This window comes from Tachypleus tridentatus, unplaced genomic scaffold (genome assembly GCF_004210375.1).
Source record: "Tachypleus tridentatus isolate NWPU-2018 unplaced genomic scaffold, ASM421037v1 Hic_cluster_1, whole genome shotgun sequence".
Taxonomy (NCBI): domain Eukaryota; kingdom Metazoa; phylum Arthropoda; class Merostomata; order Xiphosura; family Limulidae; genus Tachypleus; species Tachypleus tridentatus.
The window spans coordinates 14,344,159-14,354,782 of record NW_027467777.1 but is presented as its reverse complement, the minus strand read 5'-3'; positions in this window follow the sequence as shown (position 1 = coordinate 14,354,782).

Genomic DNA, 10,624 nt, shown 5'->3' with positions numbered 1-10,624 from the left:
TTTAATTCCTATGAAACAACTAAGAGAGAAGAAATGGGGTTCTTATTTAATTCCTATGAAACAACTAAGAGAGAAGAAATGGGGTTCTTATTTAATTCCTATGAAACAACTAAGAGAGAAGAAATGGGGTTCTTATTTAATTCCTATGAAACAACTAAGAGAGAAGAAATGGGGTTCTTATTTAATTCCTATGAAACAACTAAGAGAGAAGAAATGGGGTTCTTATTTAATTCCTATGAAACAACTAAGAGAGAAGAAATGGGGTTCTTATTTAATTCCTATGAAACAACTAAGAGAGAAGAAATGGGGTTCTTATTTAATTCCTATGAAACAACTAAGAGAGAAGAAATGGGGTTCTTATTTAATTCCTATGAAACAACTAAGAGAGAAGAAATGGGGTTCTTATTTAATTCCTATGAAACAACTAAGAGAGAAGAAATGGGGTTCTTATTTAATTCCTATGAAACAACTAAGAGAGAAGAAATGGGGTTCTTATTTAATTCCTATGAAACAACTAAGAGAGAAGAAATGGGGTTCTTATTTAATTCCTATGAAACAACTAAGAGAGAAGAAATGGGGTTCTTATTTAATTCCTATGAAACAACTAAGAGAGAAGAAATGGGGTTCTTATTTAATTCCTATGAAACAACTAAGAGAGAAGAAATGGGGTTCTTATTTAATTCCTATGAAACAACTAAGAGAGAAGAAATGGGGTTCTTATTTAATTCCTATGAAACAACTAAGAGAGAAGAAATGGGGTTCTTATTTAATTCCTATGAAACAACTAAGAGAGAAGAAATGGGGTTCTTATTTAATTCCTATGAAACAACTAAGAGAGAAGAAATGGGGTTCTTATTTAATTCCTATGAAACAACTAAGAGAGAAGAAATGGGGTTCTTATTTAATTCCTATGAAACAACTAAGAGAGAAGAAATGGGGTTCTTATTTAATTCCTATGAAACAACTAAGAGAGAAGAAATGGGGTTCTTATTTAATTCCTATGAAACAACTAAGAGAAAAAGAAATGGGGTTCTTATTTAATTCCTATGGAAACAACTAAGAGAGAAAAGAAATGGGGTTCTTATTTAATTCCTATTTCAACAACTAAGGAGAGAAGAAATGGGGTTCTTATTTAATCTATTTGAAACAACTAAGAGAGAAGAAATGGGGTTCTTATTTAATTCCTATGAAACAACTAAGAGAAGAAATGGGGGTTCTTTATTTAATTCCTATTTCAACAACTAAGAGAAGAAGAATGGGGGTTCTTATTTAATTCCTATGAAACAACTAAGAGAAAAGAAATGGGGTTCTTATTTAATTCCTATGAAACAACTAAGAAGAAAAAATGGGGTTCTTATTTAATTCCTATGGAAACAACTAAGAGAGAAGAAATGGGGTTCTTATTATTTAATTCCTATAAGAACAGTTAAGAAGAGAGAAGAAATGGGGTTCTTATTTAATTCCTATTAAACAACTAAGAGAAAAGAAATGGGGTTCTTATTTAATTCCTATTTCAACAACTAAGAGAGAAGAAGAAATGGGAATTCTTATTTAATTCTATGAAACAACTAAGAGAGAAATGGGGTTCTTATTTAATTCCTATGAAACAACTAAGAGGAAAAAAAATGGGTGTTTCTTATTTAATTCCTAAGAAACAACTAAGAGAAAAAAAAATGGGGTTCTTATTTAATTCCTATATGAAACAACTAAGAGAGAAAGAAATGGGGTTCTTATTTAATTCCTATGAAACAACTAAGAGAGAAAGAAATGGGGTTCTTATTTAATTCCTATGAAACAACTAGAGAGAAGAAATGGGGTTCTTATTTAATTCCTATTTCAACAACAAGAGAGAGAGAAGAAATGGGGTTCTTATTTAATTCCTATGAAACAACTAAGAGAAGAAAGGGGTTCTTATTTAATTCCTATGAAACAACTAAGAGAGAAGAAATGGGTTTCTTATTTAATTCCTATGAAACAACTAAGAGAGAAGAAATGGGGTTCTTATTTAATTCTATTTGAACAACTAAGAGAAAAAAATGGGGTTTTTATTTAATTCCTATGAAACAACTAAGAGAGAAAGAAATGGGGTTCTTATTTAATTCCTATGAACAACTAAGAAAAGAAATGGGGTTCTTATTTAATTCCTAAACAACAAGAGAAAAAAGAAATGGGGTTCTTATTTAATTCCTATGAAACAACTAAGAGAGAGAAGAAATGGGGTTCTTATTTAATTCCTATTTCAACAACTAAGAGAGAAAGAAATGGGGTTGTTATTTCCTACCTATTTCAACTAAGAAGAGAGAAGAAATAAGATTCTTATTTAATTCCTATTTGAACAACTAAGAGAGAAAAAAATGGGGTTCTTATTTAATTCAATTCCTAAAGGAAACAACTAAGAGAGAGAGAAAGAAATGGGGTTCTTATTTAATTCCTATGAAACAACTAAGAGAGAAGAAATGGGGTTCTTATTTAATTCCTATGAAACAACTAAGAGAGAAGAAATGGGGTTCTTATTTAATTCCTATTGAAACAACTAAGAGAAGAAATGGGGTTCTTATTTAATTCTATGAAACAACTAAGAGAGAAAAATGGGGTTCTTATTTAATTCCTATGAAACAACTAAGAGAGAAGAAATGGGGTTCTTATTTAATTCCTATGAAACAACTAAGAGAAAAGAAATGGGGTTCTTATTTAATTCCTATGAAACAACTAAGAGAGAAAGAAATGGGGTTCTTATTTAATTCCTATTTGAGGGAACAACTCAAGAGAAAAAAAATGGGGTTCTTATTTAATTCCTATTCAACAACTAAGAGAAGAAATGGGGTTCTTATTTAATTCCTATGAAACAACTAAGAGAGTGGGGAATTCAAATGGGGTTCTTATTTAATTCCTATGAAACAACTAAGAGAAAGAAATGGGGTTCTTATTTAATTCCTATAAAACAACTAAGAGAGAAGAAATGGGGTTCTTATTTAATTCCTATGAAAAAACTAAGAGAGAAGAAATGGGGTTCTTATTTAATTCCTATGAAACAACTAAGAGAGAAGAAATGGGGGTTCTTATTTAATTCCTATGAAACAACTAAGAGAGAAGAAATGGGGTTCTTATTTAATTCCTATGAAACAACTAAGAGAAAAGAAATGGGGTTCTTATTTAATTCCTATGAAACAACTAAGAGAGAAGAAATGGGGTTCTTATTTAATTCCTATGAAACAACTAAGAGAAAGAAATGGGGGTTCTTATTTAATTCCTATGAAACAACTAAGAGAGAAGAAATGGGGTTCTTATTTAATTCCTATGAAACAACTAAGAGAAAGAAATGGGGTTCTTATTTAATTCCTATTTCAACAACTAACAAGAGAAGAAATGGGTTCTTATTTAATTCCTATTGAACAACTAAGAGAAAAATGGGGTTCTTATTTAATTCCTATGAAACAACTAAGAGAAGGAAGGTTTTATTTTTAACAACTAAGACAAGAGAAGAAATGGGGTTCTTATTTAATTCAACAACTATGAAACAACTAAGAGAAAAGAAATGGGGTTCTTATTTAATTCCTATGAAACAACTAAGAGAAGAAATGGGGTTCTTATTTAATTCCTATGAAACAACTAAGAGAAGAAATGGGGTTCTTATTTAATTCCTATGAAACAACTAAGAGAAAAGAAATGGGGTTCTTATTTAATTCCTATGAAACAACTAAGAGAGAAAAATGGGGTTCTTATTTAATTCCTATGGAACAACTAAGAGAGAAGAAATGGGGTTCTTATTTAATTCCTATGAAACAACTAAGAGAGAAGAAATGGGGTTCTTATTTAATTCCTATTTCAACAACTAAGAAGAAGAAAACAACTAAGAGAGAGAAGAAATGGGGTTCTTATTTAATTCCTATGAAACAACTAAGAGAGAAGAAATGGGGTTCTTATTTAATTCCTATGAAACAACTAAGAGAAAAAATGGGGTTCTTATTTAATTCCTATGAAACAACTAAGAGAAGAAATGGGGTTCTTATTTAATTCCTATGAAACAACTAAGAGAAGAAATGGGGTTCTTATTTAATTCCTATGAAACAACTAAGAGAGAAGAAATGGGGTTCTTATTTAATTCCTATGAAACAACTAAGAGAGAAAAAATGGGGTTCTTATTTAATTCCTATGAAACAACTAAGAGAGAAGAAATGGGGTTCTTATTTAATTCCTATGAAACAACTAAGAGAGAAAGAAATGGGGTTCTTATTTAATTCCTATGAAACAACTAAGAGAAAAGAAATGGGGTTCTTATTTAATTCCTATGAAACAACTAAGAGAGAAAGAAATGGGGTTCTTATTTAATTCCTATGAAACAACTAAGAGAGAAGAAATGGGGTTCTTATTTAATTCCTATGAAACAACTAAGAGAGAAGAAATGGGGTTCTTATTTAATTCCTATTCAACAACAAAGAGAGAAGAAATGGGGTTCTTATTTAATTCCTATGAAACAACTAAGAGAGAGAAATGGGGTTCTTATTTAATTCCTATGAAACAACTAAGAGAGAAGAAATGGGGTTCTTATTTAATTCCTATAAAGAAAAAACAACTAAGAGAGAAAGAAATGGGGTTCTTATTTAATTCCTATGAAACAACTAAGAGATGGTTGTCTATTTAAAGAAATGGGGTTCTTATTTAATTCCTATGAAACAACTAAGAAGATGGGGTTCTTATTTAATTCATGAAACAACTGAGGGGTTCTTATTTAATTCCTAAGGAGAAAAACAACTAAGAGAGAGAGAAATGGGGTTCTTATTTAATTCCTATTTGAACAACTAAGAGAGAAAGAAATGGGGTTCTTATTTAATTCCTATGAAACAACTAAGAGAGAAGAAATGGGGTTCTTATTTAATTCCTATGAAACAACTAAGAGAGAAAAATGGGGGTTCTTATTTAATTCCTATGAAACAACTAAGAGAGAAGAAATGGGGTTCTTATTTAATTCCTATGAAACAACTAAGAGAAGAAATGGGGTTCTTATTTAATTCCTATAGAAACAACTAAGAGAAAAGAAATGGGGTTCTTATTTAATTCCTATTTGAAACAACTAAGAGAAGAAATGGGGGTTCTTATTTAATTCCTATGAAACAACTAAGAGAAGAAATGGGGTTCTTATTTAATTCCTATAGAACAACTAGAGAGAAAAAATGGGGTTCTTATTTAATTCCTATTTAAACAACTAAGAGAGAAAAGGGGTTCTTATTTAATTCCCTAAACTATGGGGTTCTTATTTAATTCCTATAAACAACTAAGAGAGAAGAAATGGGGTTCTTATTTAATTCCTATGAAAACAACTAAGAGAAAGAAATGGGGTTCTTATTTAATTCCTATGAAACAACTAAGAGAAGAAATGGGGTTCTTATTTAATTCCTATGAAACAACTAAGAGAAAAGAAATGGGGTTCTTATTTAATTCCTATTCAACAACTAAGAGAGAGAGAGAAGAAATGGGGTTCTTATTTAATTCCTATTGAAACAACTACAGAGAGAAAGAAATGGGGTTCTTATTTAATTCCTATTTAAACAACTAGAGAAAGAAATGGGGTTCTTATTTAATTCCTATTTGAACAACTAAGAGAGAAGAAATGGGGTTCTTATTTAATTCTATGAAACAACTAAGAGAGAAGAAATGGGGGTTCTTATTTAATTCCTATGAAACAACTAAGAGAAAGAAATGGGGTTCTTATTTAATTCCTATAGAAACAACTAAGAGGAAGAAATGGGGTTCTTATTTAATTCCTATGAAACAACTAGAGAGAAGAAATGGGGTTCTTATTTAATTCCTATGAAACAACTAAGAGAGAGAAGAAATGGGGTTCTTATTTAATTCCTATTTCAACAACTAAGAGAGAAGAAATGGGGTTCTTATTCAATTCCTATTTGAACAACTAAGAAAGAAGAAATGGGGTTCTTATTTAATTCCTATGAAACAACTAAGAGAAAGAAATGGGGTTCTTATTTAATTCCTATATGAAACAACTAAGAGAAAGAAATGGGGTTCTTATTTAATTCCTATGAAACAACTAAGAGAAGAAATGGGGTTCTTATTTAATTCCTATGAAACAACTAAGAGAAAGAAATGGGGTTCTTATTTAATTCCTATAAAACAACTAAGACAGAGAAGAAATGGGGTTCTTATTTAATTCCTATGAAACAACTAAGAGAGAAAGAAAAATGGGGTTCTTATTTAATTCCTATATGAAACAACTAAGAGAGAAAGAAATGGGGTTCTTATTTAATTCCTATTCAACAACTAAGAGAGAAGAAATGGGGGTTCTTATTTAATTCCTATATGAACAACTAAGAGAGAAGAAATGGGGTTCTTATTTAATTCCTATGAAACAACTAAGAGAGAAGAAATGGGGTTCTTATTTAATTCCTATGAAACAACTAAGAGAGAAGAAATGGGGTTCTTATTTAATTCTATGAAACAACTAAGAGAGAAAAGAAATGGGGTTCTTATTTAATTCCTATGAAACAACTAACAGAAGAAATGGGGTTCTTATTTAATTCCTATGAAACAACTAAGAGAGAAAAAATGGGTGTTCTTATTTAATTCCTATGAAACAACTAAGAGAGAAGAAATGGGGTTCTTATTTAATTCCTATAAACAACTAAGAGAAGAGAAATGGGGTTCTTATTTAATTCCTATGGAACAACTAAGAGAGAAGAAATGGGGGTTCTTATTTAATTCCTATGAAACAACTAAGAGAAGAAATGGGGGTTCTTATTTAATTCCTATTTCAACAACTAAGAGAGAAGAAATGGGGGTTCTTATTTAATTCCTATAAACAACTAAGAGAAAAGAAATGGGGTTCTTATTTAATTCCTATGAAACAACTAAGAGAAAAGAAATGGGGTTCTTATTTAATTCCTATGAAAACAACTACAACAGACTAAGAAATGGGGGTTCTTATTTAATTCCTATGAAACAACTAAGAGAAAAGAAATGGGGGTTCTTATTTAATTCCTATGAAACAACTAAGAGAGAATGGGGTTCTTATTTAATTCTATTTTAAAATGGGGTTCTTATTTAATTCCTATGAAACAACTAAGAGAGAAGAAATGGGGTTCTTATTTAATTCCTATGAAACAACTAAGAGAGAAAGAAATGGGGTTCTTATTTAATTCCTATGAAACAACTAAGAGAGAGAAGAAATGGGGTTCTTATTTAATTCCTATGAAACAACTAAGAGAGAAAGAAATGGGGTTCTTATTTAATTCCTATTTCAACAACTAAAGAGAAGAAATGGGGTTCTTATTTAATTCCTATGAAACAACTAAGAAGAAAATGGGGAGAAGAAGAAATGGGGTTCTTATTTAATTCCTATATGAAACAACTAAGAGAGAAGAAATGGGGTTCTTATTTAATTCCTATGAAACAACTAAGAGAGAAGAAATGGGGTTCTTATTTAATTCCTATGAAACAACTAAGAGAAAAGAAATGGGGTTCTTATTTAATTCCTATGAAACAACTAAGAGAGAAGAAATGGGGGTTCTTATTTAATTCCTATTGAAACAACTAAGAGAGAGAAATGGGGTTCTTATTTAATTCCTATGAAACAACTAAGAGAAGAAATGGGGTTCTTATTTAATTCCTATGAAACAACTAAGAGAAAAGAAATGGGGTTCTTATTTAATTCCTATGAAACAACTAAGAGTTCTTATTTAAGAAATGAAATGGGGTTCTTATTTAATTCCTATGAAACAACTAAGAGAGAGAAGAAATGGGGTTCTTATTTAATTCCTATGAAACAACTAAAAGAGAAGAAATGGGGTTCTTATTTAATTCCTATGAAACAACTAAGAGAAACAAGAGAAGAAATGGGGTTCTTATTTAATTCCTATGAAACAACTAAGAGAGAAGAAATGGAGGTTCTTATTTAATTCCTATGAAACAACTAAGAGAGAAGAAATGGGGTTCTTATTTAATTCCTATTTCAACAACTAAGACAGAGAAGAAATGGGGTTTTTATTTAATTCCTATGAAACAACTAAGAGAAAGAAATGGGGTTCTTATTTAATTCCTATTCAACAACTAAGAAGAAAAGAAATGGGGTTCTTATTTAATTCCTATGAAACAACTAAGAGAGAAGAAATGGGGTTCTTATTTAATTCCTATGAAACAACTAAGAGAAAGAAATGGGGTTCTTATTTAATTCCTATGAAACAACTAAGAGAGAAGAAATGGGGTTCTTATTTAATTCCTATTTCAACAACTAAGAGAGAAGAAATGGGGTTCTTATTTAATTCCTATGAAACAACTAAGAGAGAAGAAATGGGGTTCTTATTTAATTCCTATGAAACAACTAAGAGAGAAGAAATGGGGTTCTTATTTAATTCCTATGAAACAACTAAGAGAGAAGAAATGGGGTTCTTATTTAATTCCTATGAAACAACTAAGAGAGAGAAGAAATGGGGTTCTTATTTAATTCCTATGAAACAACTAAGAGAGAAGAAATGGGGTTCTTATTTAATTCCTATGAAACAACTAAGAGAGAAGAAATGGGGTTCTTATTTAATTCCTAATGAAACAACTAAGAGAAGAAATGGGGTTCTTATTTAATTCCTATGAGAACAACTAAGAGAGAAGAAATGGGGTTCTTATTTAATTCCTATTTCAACAACTAGAGAGAAGAAATGGGGTTCTTATTTAATTCCTATGAAACAACTAAGAGAGAAGAAATGGGGTTCTTATTTAATTCCTATGAAACAACTAAGAGAGAGAAGAAATGGGGTTCTTATTTAATTCCTATGAAACAACTAAGAGAGAAGAAATGGGGTTCTTATTTAATTCCTATGAAACAACTAAGAGAGAAGAAATGGGGTTCTTATTTAATTCCTATGAAACAACTAAGAGAGAAGAAATGGGGTTCTTATTTAATTCCTATGAAACAACTAAGAGAGAAGAAATGGGGGTTCTTATTTAATTCCTATGAAACAACTAAGAGAGAAGAAATGGGGGTTCTTATTTAATTCCTATTTAAACAACTAAGAGAGAAGAAATGGGGTTCTTATTTAATTCCTATGAAACAACTAAGAGAGAAGAAAAGGGGGGTTCTTATTTAATTCCTATGAAACAACTAAGAGAAAGAAATGGGGTTCTTATTTAATTCCTATGAAACAACTAAGAGAAGAAATGGGGTTCTTATTTAATTCCTATTGAAACAACTAAGAGAGAAGAAATGGGGTTCTTATTTAATTCCTATTTGAACAACTAAGAGAGAAGAAATGGGGTTCTTATTTAATTCCTATGAAACAACTAAGAGAGAAGAAATGGGGTTCTTATTTAATTCCTATGAAACAACTAAGAGAGAAGAAATGGGGTTCTTATTTAATTCCTATGAGAACAACTGAAACAAGAGAGAAGAAATGGGGTTCTTATTTAATTCCTATGAAACAACTAAGAGAGAAGAAATGGGGTTCTTATTTAATTCCTATGAAACAACTAGAGAGAGAAGAAATGGGGTTCTTATTTAATTCCTATTGAAACAACTAAGAGAGAAAGAAATGGGGTTCTTATTTAATTCCTATGAAACAACTAAGAGAGAAGAAATGGGGTTCTTATTTAATTCCTATGAAACAACTAAGAGAGAAGAAATGGGGGTTCTTATTTAATTCCTATTTCAACAACTAAGAGAGAAGAAATGGGGTTCTTATTTAATTCCTACTTCAACAACTAAGAGAGAAGAAATGGGGTTCTTATTTAATTCCTATGAAACAACTAAGAGAGAAGAAATGGGGTTCTTATTTAATTCCTATGAAACAACTAAGAGAGAAGAAATGGGGTTCTTATTTAATTCCTATGAAACAACTAAGAGAGAAAGAAATGGGGTTCTTATTTAATTCCTATTGAAACAACTAAGAGAGAAGAAATGGGGTTCTTATTTAATTCCTATTTCAACAACTAACAGAGAAGAAATGGGGTTCTTATTTAATTCCTATTTCAACAACTAAGAGAGAAGAAATGGGGGTTCTTATTTAATTCCTATGAAACAACTAAGAGAGAAGAAATGGGGGTTCTTATTTAATTCCTATGAAACAACTAAGAGAGAAGAAATGGGGTTCTTATTTAATTCCTATGAAACAACTAAGAGAGAAAGAAATGGGGTTCTTATTTAATTCCTATGAAACAACTAAGAGAGAAGAAATGGGGTTCTTATTTAATTCCTATGAAACAACTAAGAGAGAAGAAATGGGGTTCTTATTTAATTCCTATGAAACAACTAAGAGAGAAGAAATGGGGGTTCTTATTTAATTCCTATTTCAACAACTAAGAGAGAAGAAATGGGAATTCTTATTCAATTCCTACTTCAACAACTAAGAGAGAAGAAATGGGGGTTCTTATTTAATTCCTATGAAACAGCTAAGAGAGAAACAACTAAGAGAAATGGGGATTCTTATTTAATTCCTATGAAACAACTAAGAGAGAAAAAATGGGGGTTATTATTTAATTCCTATGAAACAACTAAGAGAAAAGAAATGGGGGTTCTTATTTAATTCCTATGAAACAACTAAGAGAAAAGAAATGGGGTTCTTATTTAATTCCTATTTCAACAACTAACAGAGAAGAAATGGGGTTCTTATTTAATTCCTATTTC